Source organism: Hermetia illucens, chromosome 4 (genome assembly GCF_905115235.1).
Source record: "Hermetia illucens chromosome 4, iHerIll2.2.curated.20191125, whole genome shotgun sequence".
NCBI classification, from domain to species: domain Eukaryota; kingdom Metazoa; phylum Arthropoda; class Insecta; order Diptera; family Stratiomyidae; genus Hermetia; species Hermetia illucens.
In genome coordinates, this window is record NC_051852.1 from 53,167,247 (window position 1) to 53,177,707 (window position 10,461).

Consider the following 10,461-nt stretch of genomic DNA (forward strand, 5'->3'; position numbering starts at 1 on the left):
GATGAAAAAAAACTTTACACCCCTCTTTTGCATGTATTAAATTCGACGTAAAAGGATGTAATTCACTGTATGCGTGAGCGTTCACAGTTTCCACCTTTCTATCAAATTTGGTGTCAATCGCTATAACCATCTCCGAGAAAAATGCGTGTGACGGACAGACAGACAGACGGAAAATGATTCATCAACAGCTAAGGCATGAAGAACTGCGAAGAAAGCAAGAAAGGGAGCGAACAATAATGCGCCGCAATTAAGAACTGATCCAGCCCCACGATGCAATGCTTATAGCAGTCCCGTGGGCAGAGTGGAAGAAGGAGGAGGTGGTTTTAATGGTAGAAATCTCACTTAACTGTATGGCAGGAGCCAGTAGTAGGTTTTGAACCTTTCCATCTTCCAACGATGAAAAAAAAAACAAGTCGGGAAACCGAAAGCTGGACGCTTCAGGTACGAAAGGTTTTGTGTATTTCTTAGTACGTAGCACGTAATATATCCATATATTATGTGAGAGTATCCACTTTCGGGTGATATTGACATTCATAGTCTTCAATTTTCAAAGAAGCAACAAATTTGAGGTATTATGACTTTGTTAGTAAGATCATCCTCTATATTATAGCCTATATCACTGCAAAATTTCATGGTACTAGGGTGAACTTAAGGGCGATTTCTAACCAATTACAAAAAATTGTAGTAATAGACTATTATTAACTTTATTTAAACAGATATCGGCATGGAAGGTATTTCGGAGCCCAGGCACCATATAGTGGCAGCCTCCTGATCTTTTTCAGATTTTTCGGTTTGGTAGTTTCTGAGAATGGCCCCCTTAAAGAAGTGATAACTTTCCATCCCCCGCGCTCCCCACCCTTCCAACGAATGTCAAAACTAAGATCGGCTTTGAAAAGTACTAATCGAGACCTTTAATTTGATACCCCACATGACTATATTTGATGAAAAAAAATTTTACACCCCCCTTTTGCATGTATGAGGACCCCCCCTTAAATTCGACGTAAAAGGATGTAATTCACTGTATGCGTGAGCGTTCACAGTTCCCACCTTTCTACCAAATTTGGTGTCAATCGCTATAACCGTCTCCGAGAAAAATGTGTGTGACGGACAGACAGACAGACAGACGGACAGACAGACAGACAGACAGACAGACGGACAGACAGACAGACAGACAGACGGACAGACAGACAGCCAGACAGACAGTAAACCAATTTTAATAAGGTTTTGTGTTTACACAAAACCTTAAAAAAGGACAGACGGACAGACAGACAGTAAACCGATTTTGTGTAAACACAAAACCTTAAAAATGGAGGACTGAAATTTTGTTTCAATATATGTTGCAAGCTAATATTTTCGAAGAAAACATTTAAATTTTTATTATTATTCTGTTAAAGGAATGTCGCACCGCGTCCTTAAAGAACTATTATGCTGCTTTGCTGGTTATATTGTACCTATTAATCATAGTATCTCAAGCAAGCCTATAACCATTAGGAATTTTAGTATATTCCCTACTTCCAGATCTTTAAATTTTGCATCTGGTATTAAGTGTTTTCCCAGATGCCATGACCTACTTTGCACAAGTGTCAGACGCTGTCCCAGAGCGTGTATAGATGTTTCGTCACACTTCGCACAAAACCTGCAGGCAGTGTTTCCCTAGGTGATAGTTTACTAAACAGTGAGTTTGAGAATTCCCCACTATGATTCGGAGGTTCTTCTTGATGAGGTTTAAGCAATCCTTTGTGCACTTGGGTTCATATGCTTCAATAAGCACCTCGGACTGCTCCATTCCTGGTAGGCCCACGCAGTATAGTTTCCTCAATCGTTTCTCTTCATGTTTTAATGTTATAGCATTCCCTTACTAGTTTAGAGTTCACCTGGTTGGACCCAAGTGCTTTGATCGCTGCTGGGCTATCGGTGAGAATAGCTATGTTCTGCCTCCTATAGTTCCTTTGCAGATTAAAGGAGGCACATCTCTCTATGGCGTATATTTCCGCCTGGAATATGCTAGTGTACCTACCCATTGGCTCCAAGTACATTTTCCTTGGACCAATGACACCGGCACCCGCTCCCCACACTTTGAGGGATCCGTCAGTGTACCAAGTAATCAGTTGCTGGTTTGCCCTATGTCATACTCCCCTAGTTTGCCTTGTTACTCCAACGTGTTTCAACTTTCTTATCAAAGTGAAACCTCGTTGTCATTTTATCCCTTGGTATTAGTAATTCGGGATACCACCTAGAAAGAATATTAATCTTTCTTCGGTTTAAGCAGCGCGCCGCGTCACTGATACTCCCGACCATCCTGAATATTGCCCTCCTTACGTACATCTGTATGTTCAGATGGAGAGGGGTTAATCCCAGAAGGATGTCGTTGGGTATGTCGTCATTGCCCCACTGATACACACGTTTCTGTAACTCCCTGCCTTGTGTGTTGAGTTCAGTTCTTTCTGCCAAAATTACCGCCCCATAGGGCGTCATCAAAGACCTTCTGGCTTTCCGACAAGTGCTTCCAACATGTATCTTCCAGAGTAATTTTTGGTCTAGCGTAATTGCCAAATACTTAACCTCTGTTTCTTGGTTCACCTCCATGTCATGTAACCTTATGGCTCTCAGGTGATCAAGCTTACGTCTCCTAGTGAATGGTACTATGGTGGTTTTGGCTGGATGGATCGGGAGTCCCACCTTTTTTCACCAGGCACTAGTAACCCTTAGTCCAGTTTGGATTCTATCACATAGTGTATCCTCATATTTGCCCCTACAGATTAAAGCAATGTCATCCTGGACCTGTATTCCAGTCTTTTATTCGTTGTAGAACTTTGTCGCCTGCCGCCGTGGGGTAAAACCCCGGGAAATGAGTTCTGAAAAGCAGGTGTACCCTGTCCTCTTCATTCTCGGTAAATGTCCCATCTTTCTTCTTCAAACAGACAGAGGATATTACTTCTGTGGTCTGCTCCATTCCTTCACAGAATTCCCTGAAGCTGTTCCGTTTTGCTTCCCTGATCGCGTTGCTATACGCAGTCAGTGCATTTTTGTACCTCTACCAGTCACCGGTTTGTTTTGCCCGCTTGAAGAGTTTTCGTACTTCTCTTCTCATTCTGGCTAGATTCCTGTTTCATCATGGTACCTCCCTTGATCACTTAACTGTCTTAGCCGGACAGCTGGCCTCATATGCGTCAGTGACGACTGTATTGAGGTTTTCCACGATTATTTCTAGTTCCAGTTCGCTCCAGATGTCACGGCCCCCTTGAAGCTGGGCCATGTTGTTGCTCAGGTTGGCTCTTGGTTTTTCACAAGAGTCCCAAATTACTTGAATGCTTCCTCTTTGCAAACCGCGAAACTGCCTTCAGTACACCCAGGGTTCCTGAACCAGATGCAGCTTTCGCATGGTGGAGGTTTACCTGGGCTATCTTATTGCTGGCCATTGGCTCCGTTATTTTTTGCAGCTTTTCTCCACTGTCGGAGTATCGCCCTCTTCCTCCGACATGGCACTTTCCTGCGTGTCGCTGTCCGCCCTGAGCCCTAGAAATCCTAGGTCGTCCAGCTTCTGCTCTTCACTGGGTAGTAGGTCTAGTTCCCGTCCTTTCCACGTCTGTGGTTTTCTAGACTTTTTCGGGGACCCCCTTTTACCCGGTGTTTCCTCCGAGGTGCCTTTCTTCGGTTTTTTCCTGTGCACATGCACAGGTATGCCAAATCGATAGTTGATATGGCAGCTCCGATTGCCTTCAGGGATCGATCATCTACCTCGATCGTGAGGAGTTTAGCTTTGCCCTCGACCTTGCTTCTGAAGACTCTCCATAATCGCGTATGGAGATCCTCATTCTGAGCGATTAGGAGGTCAATGAGATCTTCCGTCTCTATATATATATATATATATATCATCCCCAGCGCATGTTGACTGTTCTGCTCCTTTCCAGCCTGGTATTTTAGAAACTATCGTCCTAACCTCTCTACAGTGTCTTCCGTCGCGCAGTCCGCCCGTATATGACTTGGTCGAAAGCGTATCCCGGTAAGCAATATAAACAAAAGTTTCCATCCCTTGCACATCTGCCTGCCGACAAGGTTTTCAATGGTTTCCTGTTCCTCACGAGTGAATATTTGCTCGGAAAACATTTTTGGCAGTATGGCCAGTCGAATGCCCTTAACCGCACTAGCATAGCTAATGGCGGCCTTCCTGATTCCTGCCTTGGGTCTAGGTTTGGATTTTTTGAGAGCATTCCCTTCATGCTAATCTCCGCCGCTCCCCGCTTTCTTGGCTCCGCTAAAGAGATGGCTTAGGTCTATCCTGAGCCTTCTTAAGGGCCTCTTTTGGTTTCGGGCCTTCCTTCAGGTAGTACAGGTACCATTTAACACCTGCGCCACTGAGATCTGTATTCTTCCTGACGTCTGATATATTTATCTCAGACATGCTTTTGTTAGTCCCTCCTTTTTAAGCATTGGTGTTTGTTGGTTGTTGTCCTTACAGTACACCAATGTTGACCTTGGATACACTGCTTGACGACCCAACTTCTCCTTTCTTGCGTGTAATCACCTGGCTCGCTGTATTTCGGAGATGTGTCTCCGCCTGGTTAATCAGTTTTTAATGAATTTTATTCTAATTTTCTATTTGCTTAATGCATTGTTGCTCATTGTAATTGGTTGGATACATTTATCAGACATTAATAATGTCAAATTTTTGATATTTTCATGGTTTTCGGCCATTATATTTTTTATGTTTTTTGTGCTCCTTTCAATCTTTTTTCTGTATCTTTAAAATGTTGTTCATCACAAAGAAATTGATTTCTAAACATTTTCAACTGAACCCAAGTGTGGACTTTTAGTTGGCCAGGTCAAAGTACCACCAGCATTTTAAAATTTTCATGGATCAAGTAAACTTGAGAACACAAATTCCAGCATTATCTTTCTGAAATACCCGGTTCCTAGTGCCCACGTCTTTTCCCCACTCCAGCTTAATGAAATTACCATACGTATCATAGTGTTTTTATTGGTTATTTACTCAATTATACTGTGAACTGTGATTTTCCCGTCAGCCGACCTGATGGCTATTCCGATTCATATCAGATTTTTCATCAATCTATGGACATTAACTATCTAATCCGTCCACATAAAGTTTCTTCTAATTTGAAAAACTGTGTTTTTCACTACATGCTTCTCTGGGCCAGTTTTTCACTATCGCTGCTCCCTTTATTTCATACTATTTGGACATGAAAAATTTGCACCGAATATAGCCATGTAGGATATCAAAAAAAGGTCTTTAATAGTACTTTTCGAAGCAAATACGAAGGGAGGAGTGTGGGGTCTGAAAGGGATTTTTACTTTAATTGGTTCTCAGAAACTACCTAACCGAAAAATCTGAAAATAATTGCGGTGGTATATGTGCATGGTATCTAGGCCTCTTCGTTAAAGTATCTGCTCAATGAAAGTAAATAATAGTTTATAATTATATTTGGAAAATTTACTGCAAACCCTCCTCAAGTTTATCCTAGTTCTGCAGTAAGATAGGTGTTCATAGTAAAAATTATACTGAAGAGTTTGGTGGAAATCCTACCATTATTAACAAAGTAGCAGTAAGTCAAAATTTGCTCTTTTGCGTCTGTAAGCGATAAAATATTAGTGTAGTCAGTTTTTACTATTTAATTGATCTCTTCGTAAGAACTTGATTAACAAAATGGGTCTAGTTTATTTTTTTTACTATTTTTTTTTGCCAAATAAATTAATTGGGAAAATAGAGACTGACTCATGGTCAGATCTAGCAGTATTCTATGTATTTCGCTTTGGATTCATTGGCTCTAAGCTCCACTCCCTGCTGACTCGAACTGCTTGAACACTTCCTGCACGCGAAGCGTCGATTGAGCAAAAATATCCACGTCGTCTGCGTGCGCCACTAATTGCGCGGATTTTACCAGTAACGCACCTCTGGTATCCAGTGAGGTCACCTTTCTGACGAAGTATTCGAGCACCAAGTTAAAGAGGATGGGTGCGAGACCATCCCCTTTCTTAACTCCTGACATTATAGGAAAGCTTCAGTTCATTTTGGATTTTTAGCTGGCCCTCGTTGTTAATCACTTTGGCTTTCATTAGGAGGACTAGCTTTGGTGGGATTTTTAGGTAGATCATTATTCTGTACAAAACTTTACGGTTTACACTAGCCAACGAACAGTTGGTGCACATCGATGTCATATTCCCAGCACTTTTCAAGCACCTGCTCAACTGCGAATATCTGGTGCGTTGTCAATCGTCCGCATCTGAAGCCATCTTCGTTTGGTTGTCCCGATTCTGCTGATTAGTTTGTAAATTCGACTGGTGAGCTCTGTTCCCCCCTCTTTTAAGAGCTCGGCTGAAAAGCCACCGATTCCGTCATCTTTATGTGATTTTAATGTAAACAAAGCTGCCTCTACTTCGTACTAAGTCGGGGGTGTGGGTACTTGGAGCCATCCGGAATGACAAAAGGGTGGAAGTGTGGCGTCGTTGGGTTTAAGAGGTCTTGCAAATACTGAACCCATCTTTCTGATCTCTACAGATGGTGGTTCGCGGTTTTAAAATATATCCTCATCTGTTTCATTGTATTAAATGCTACTCGTATAACGTTCTCCTTCAAGGTGTGGTCAAGTGTTAAAATTTTATTGTTATTGAACTTTCGTTGTTCTCGTCTATAGATCTTTTTGGTGCATCGCTGTTCGTGGTACTTGTCTTCTCTGGCTCGGATTCGTCTTCCGATTAGTAGTCAGTAAGCTGTGTTTTTCTTGTTAATCGCTTCCAACCAGGCACGTTACGGTTTCTACGTTCTACATGCCCAAGGGTGTTTTTAACTGCACTCCGGATATCATGCCTAATTTTGCGCCACTTTTCGTCAATAATTTCCTGAGAACCAGCATCACGTAGTACGATTGTCTTCATTCATTCATTCATTCATGTAAACTATTTTGACCGTGTCGTCTTTCAAATTTTCCACATAGATTTTAGGAGTCCACCTTCTGTAGCTGACGAGGGCGTGGTCGATTTGATGGAATGTCTGATGATGCCCACGTCATTTTGTATGTGTTCCTATGGGAAAAGCAAGTGGAGCTTGTTACTAAATTTTTGCTGTTGACCGAGTCGATGAGTCTTTGGTCATTATCGTTTGTTTCACCATGGAGGCTCTGTCTATCTGTTATGCCTCTGTGGAACAGTTCGTTGCCAATTTTAGCGTTGAAATCTCCCAATAATACTTTGATATCATTGGAGGGCAACCGGTCAAAAATTCTGTCCAGTTCGGCGTAGAATTCGTCTTTAATGACATCATCTTTGTCGTCCGTTTGTGCATGGTAGTTAATATACCACACATTGAGAAACTTCATATTGAAGCGGATTAGGCAGATTCGTTAATTAGTCGATTTCAAATCAGTTGCCAGCTGCCTAAATGTGTTGTTTATGACAACGGCTACATCGAATTCTCTGCTTCCCCGTTCTTTGTCGTTGGTAAATATTGTGTAAGGCCCACAATCATTTACTTCGCTCCTGAGCCATTTCGTTTTTTGGAGCGCGGGAATTCTAATGTTGTTAGGGGATACTTTTTGGAGAAGCTCCCGCCGTGCACCCGTTCCAAAAAGAGGTTGTACATTCCAAGATCCAAAGTAATCCATTTTAGGTCTCCGAAATCGTTGCGGTTTGATCCGTCCACTCAGAGGGTGTATTCTGAGTTCCTGGACACGTTGATTTTTCCGCTAAAGCGTTGTCAACGCTTCGCTGAACTACCAGGAGTGGACAGTTTCTTTCCGTTTTAAGGCGCGGAAAACTCGCTTTCATCCTTTTCCATCTGCTACTTTGATGGCAAAGCATACAGTGGTCACCACGCAGAGATGCAGGTAGGATTCGATAGCAAAGCTGTCGATGTTAAAATATAGGAAACGTTTTACAGGATTCGTGCTAGCCATGTACCAGATCACGGTGTTGCCATGCGATCCTTACTATCATTTGATCACCCACACATATTAGCAGCTCCCATTCTTATGTCAGAATTACTACAAATGATGCACATCATTTTGGATATTTACTGAAGCGTCCCGATTATAAATTCCTCTCTTTCCGTCTACATATTAATTTTCAATGATCCTGGTGACGAAAAAAAGCTGATGCTAGTTTGTGTAGCAGCAACCGTCAAACATGGTATTGGTTCTATTTTTTATCTGGGGTTGTTATTGTACTCCTGAAACCGGAGATTTGATACTTATTGAACAAAGTATCGGAAACAGGGTAGTATTAAGCAATTCTAGCTCAGAATATCTCTGTGTGTTTTTTTAATTTCGAAAGTATTTGAGGATGAAAGGGAATAAAGAAAATGATCAAATAAACATAATTTGCCACGCCAAGCTTCTCGCCACGTCTCTAGCATTCCATCCAATCCGTGGAACATTAGAAACTTGCCTAGCGAAGATGTTTGCAAGTGCGTCCCGGCAAAATAGTAGGGCTGTTGAGGTATTCGGGGATCTGCACGGTAGAATTACGCTATTTTTTCAGATTTTGGTAAAGCTCCGTTCTTTGAGTTGACACTAATAATTTCTACTGCTTCTCCAGAGTATTGTAGGGGTGATTCCAAAACAATGTCGTTTTAATGGTACAAGAATAAGAGCTACTGCTGACTTTTTGGATGAAACGGGAAGAGGATTTGACATCAAAATTGGGAGTGCTACTTCAGGGTTATGATCAGACTGATGCATATCTGTGGTTTACCTTTCATCGATGCCTTGGGTTTCACTCCAAGAAGTTTTGAATTTCTTTGTAAATCCTGCTCTAAATCTGCTTCTTCTCTATCACACATGCATCACCTTATTGTAAGTAAGAAGCCACCTTGCTCTTTATCAATCAAGCTTTCGAAAAGTTCTTTGATGCGTTCCAGTATTATTCAGTTATTATCTTTATGATAGCAGCGATGATGCAAATACCCCTCCATTTGGCGAACTGAACCCAGGTGCCTTTCTTCAGAATATTAACGATCACCCTTTTCTTCCACTCATTGGAATTGGCTATAGGGGTTGCAAGGAATAAATCTATGAAGAGATGGTCAAGGCTGGCGGTTTTAATGTAATTTCTTTTTTATTCGGAAAAGTAATCAATGCTTATTATCGCATATCAAAAGCTTACCGTTAGCATCTCTCACAGGACCAGAAACAAAATTACAACCACGAACTTGCAGTTCGTTCGTGATGCAGTCCACGATAGCGAAATTGTCATCATTTGTAGCAACTTTTACTTCCCTCACCAACGCGATGGTTGATTATCTTGTGTTATGACGTACGTTACACTGTACTCCTCGACCTTTGAACGGTAGTAGAACTCCAGCTGGTTTTGCTTACCCACGCTCGCAATAATCCCACTCCTCGCTTCATGTTCTTATCGATCTACCTCACGGTTGTGCAGCAACTGACTTTTCCCATTGCTATAAAACAGCCGGATCACGGAGGCGGCCCGTATTAAATTTGAATGGATGGCACTCTATTCCCCTGCGAGCTTTTCAATTAGTAAAAAGGGATGTGTTAGAACAAAGGAACTAATGAAACATTGTAATGGGGGAGGATAACAGAAAAGGCACATCCCCAACAGTCTCTGCTGGATAGATGAACGTGGTTTATTTATTTCACGGACAATAAACAGAATAAACTTGAACTACTTACTACCCACAGGAGGAAGAGAAAGCAATAATATTATCCTATGCTTAAAACTACTTAAAGAAGAGAAGTTAAAAGGATCATGCTGCTGTGCGTTGTAACTTCGACAAAGGCTAGGAATCGAGGAATGGAAGTAGACTACGAGCTCTGCGAAGAGCACACTGAAAAGGTCTGCGTTACGTGTATTATAATACGAAAAGGTGACCATTCCTCATATTCCTCACGAGGGAATTGAAGAGATCTAAGGAGGGTTGTGGATGGAGGCAAAATTAGAAGGGGAGCGAAGTATAAAGCCTGATAGTTTTGCTGCTCGATTAGGGACTTCGAGGCAATGAGTGTCCAAGTGGAGCTTATTGTTGAAAGTGAATGCGAGGTCTTGAGTGGAATTTAGGTACGATAAGTGATGTCTGTTAAGAGAGTAGGAGAAGGAAGTGGGTGAAGATTTAAGCGAGTAGCACATAGAGTGACACTTTCTGACGCTTAGCGTTAAAACATTAGCAGAGCACCAATGAACCAAAGTGTCTAGTTTGGATGGAAGCGAAATATAGTCCCTGAACGCTAGAGAAGGGGGAGAAGGAGCGGGATATGCAGCTATCAAAAATGACGCGTCACGATCGGTTGGAAAGGTAAGAGGCAAGGAATAAAACAAATGGTATTGGAACGCTTAAAGACGAGAGTTTGGCTAGAAGTATCTTGTGATTTACAGTGTCGAAGGCCTTAGCAAAGTCAGTGTAAATGGTATACACTTCCTTGGTGAAGTCGAGCAAGTTGGAGGCGTACCCATTTATGATGAGGTACCTTGCCGGATTTTGGGGGTGCTGTT

At 42.0% G+C, this 10,461-nt stretch overlaps 1 protein-coding gene across 3 annotated transcripts in view; it reads left to right on the forward strand.

The window, feature by feature from the left end:
* Positions 1–10,461, forward strand: part of LOC119655906 (flotillin-2) — a 364,992-nt gene that overhangs the window by 239,424 nt on the left and 115,107 nt on the right. The gene's annotated exons all lie outside the window — the stretch shown is intronic.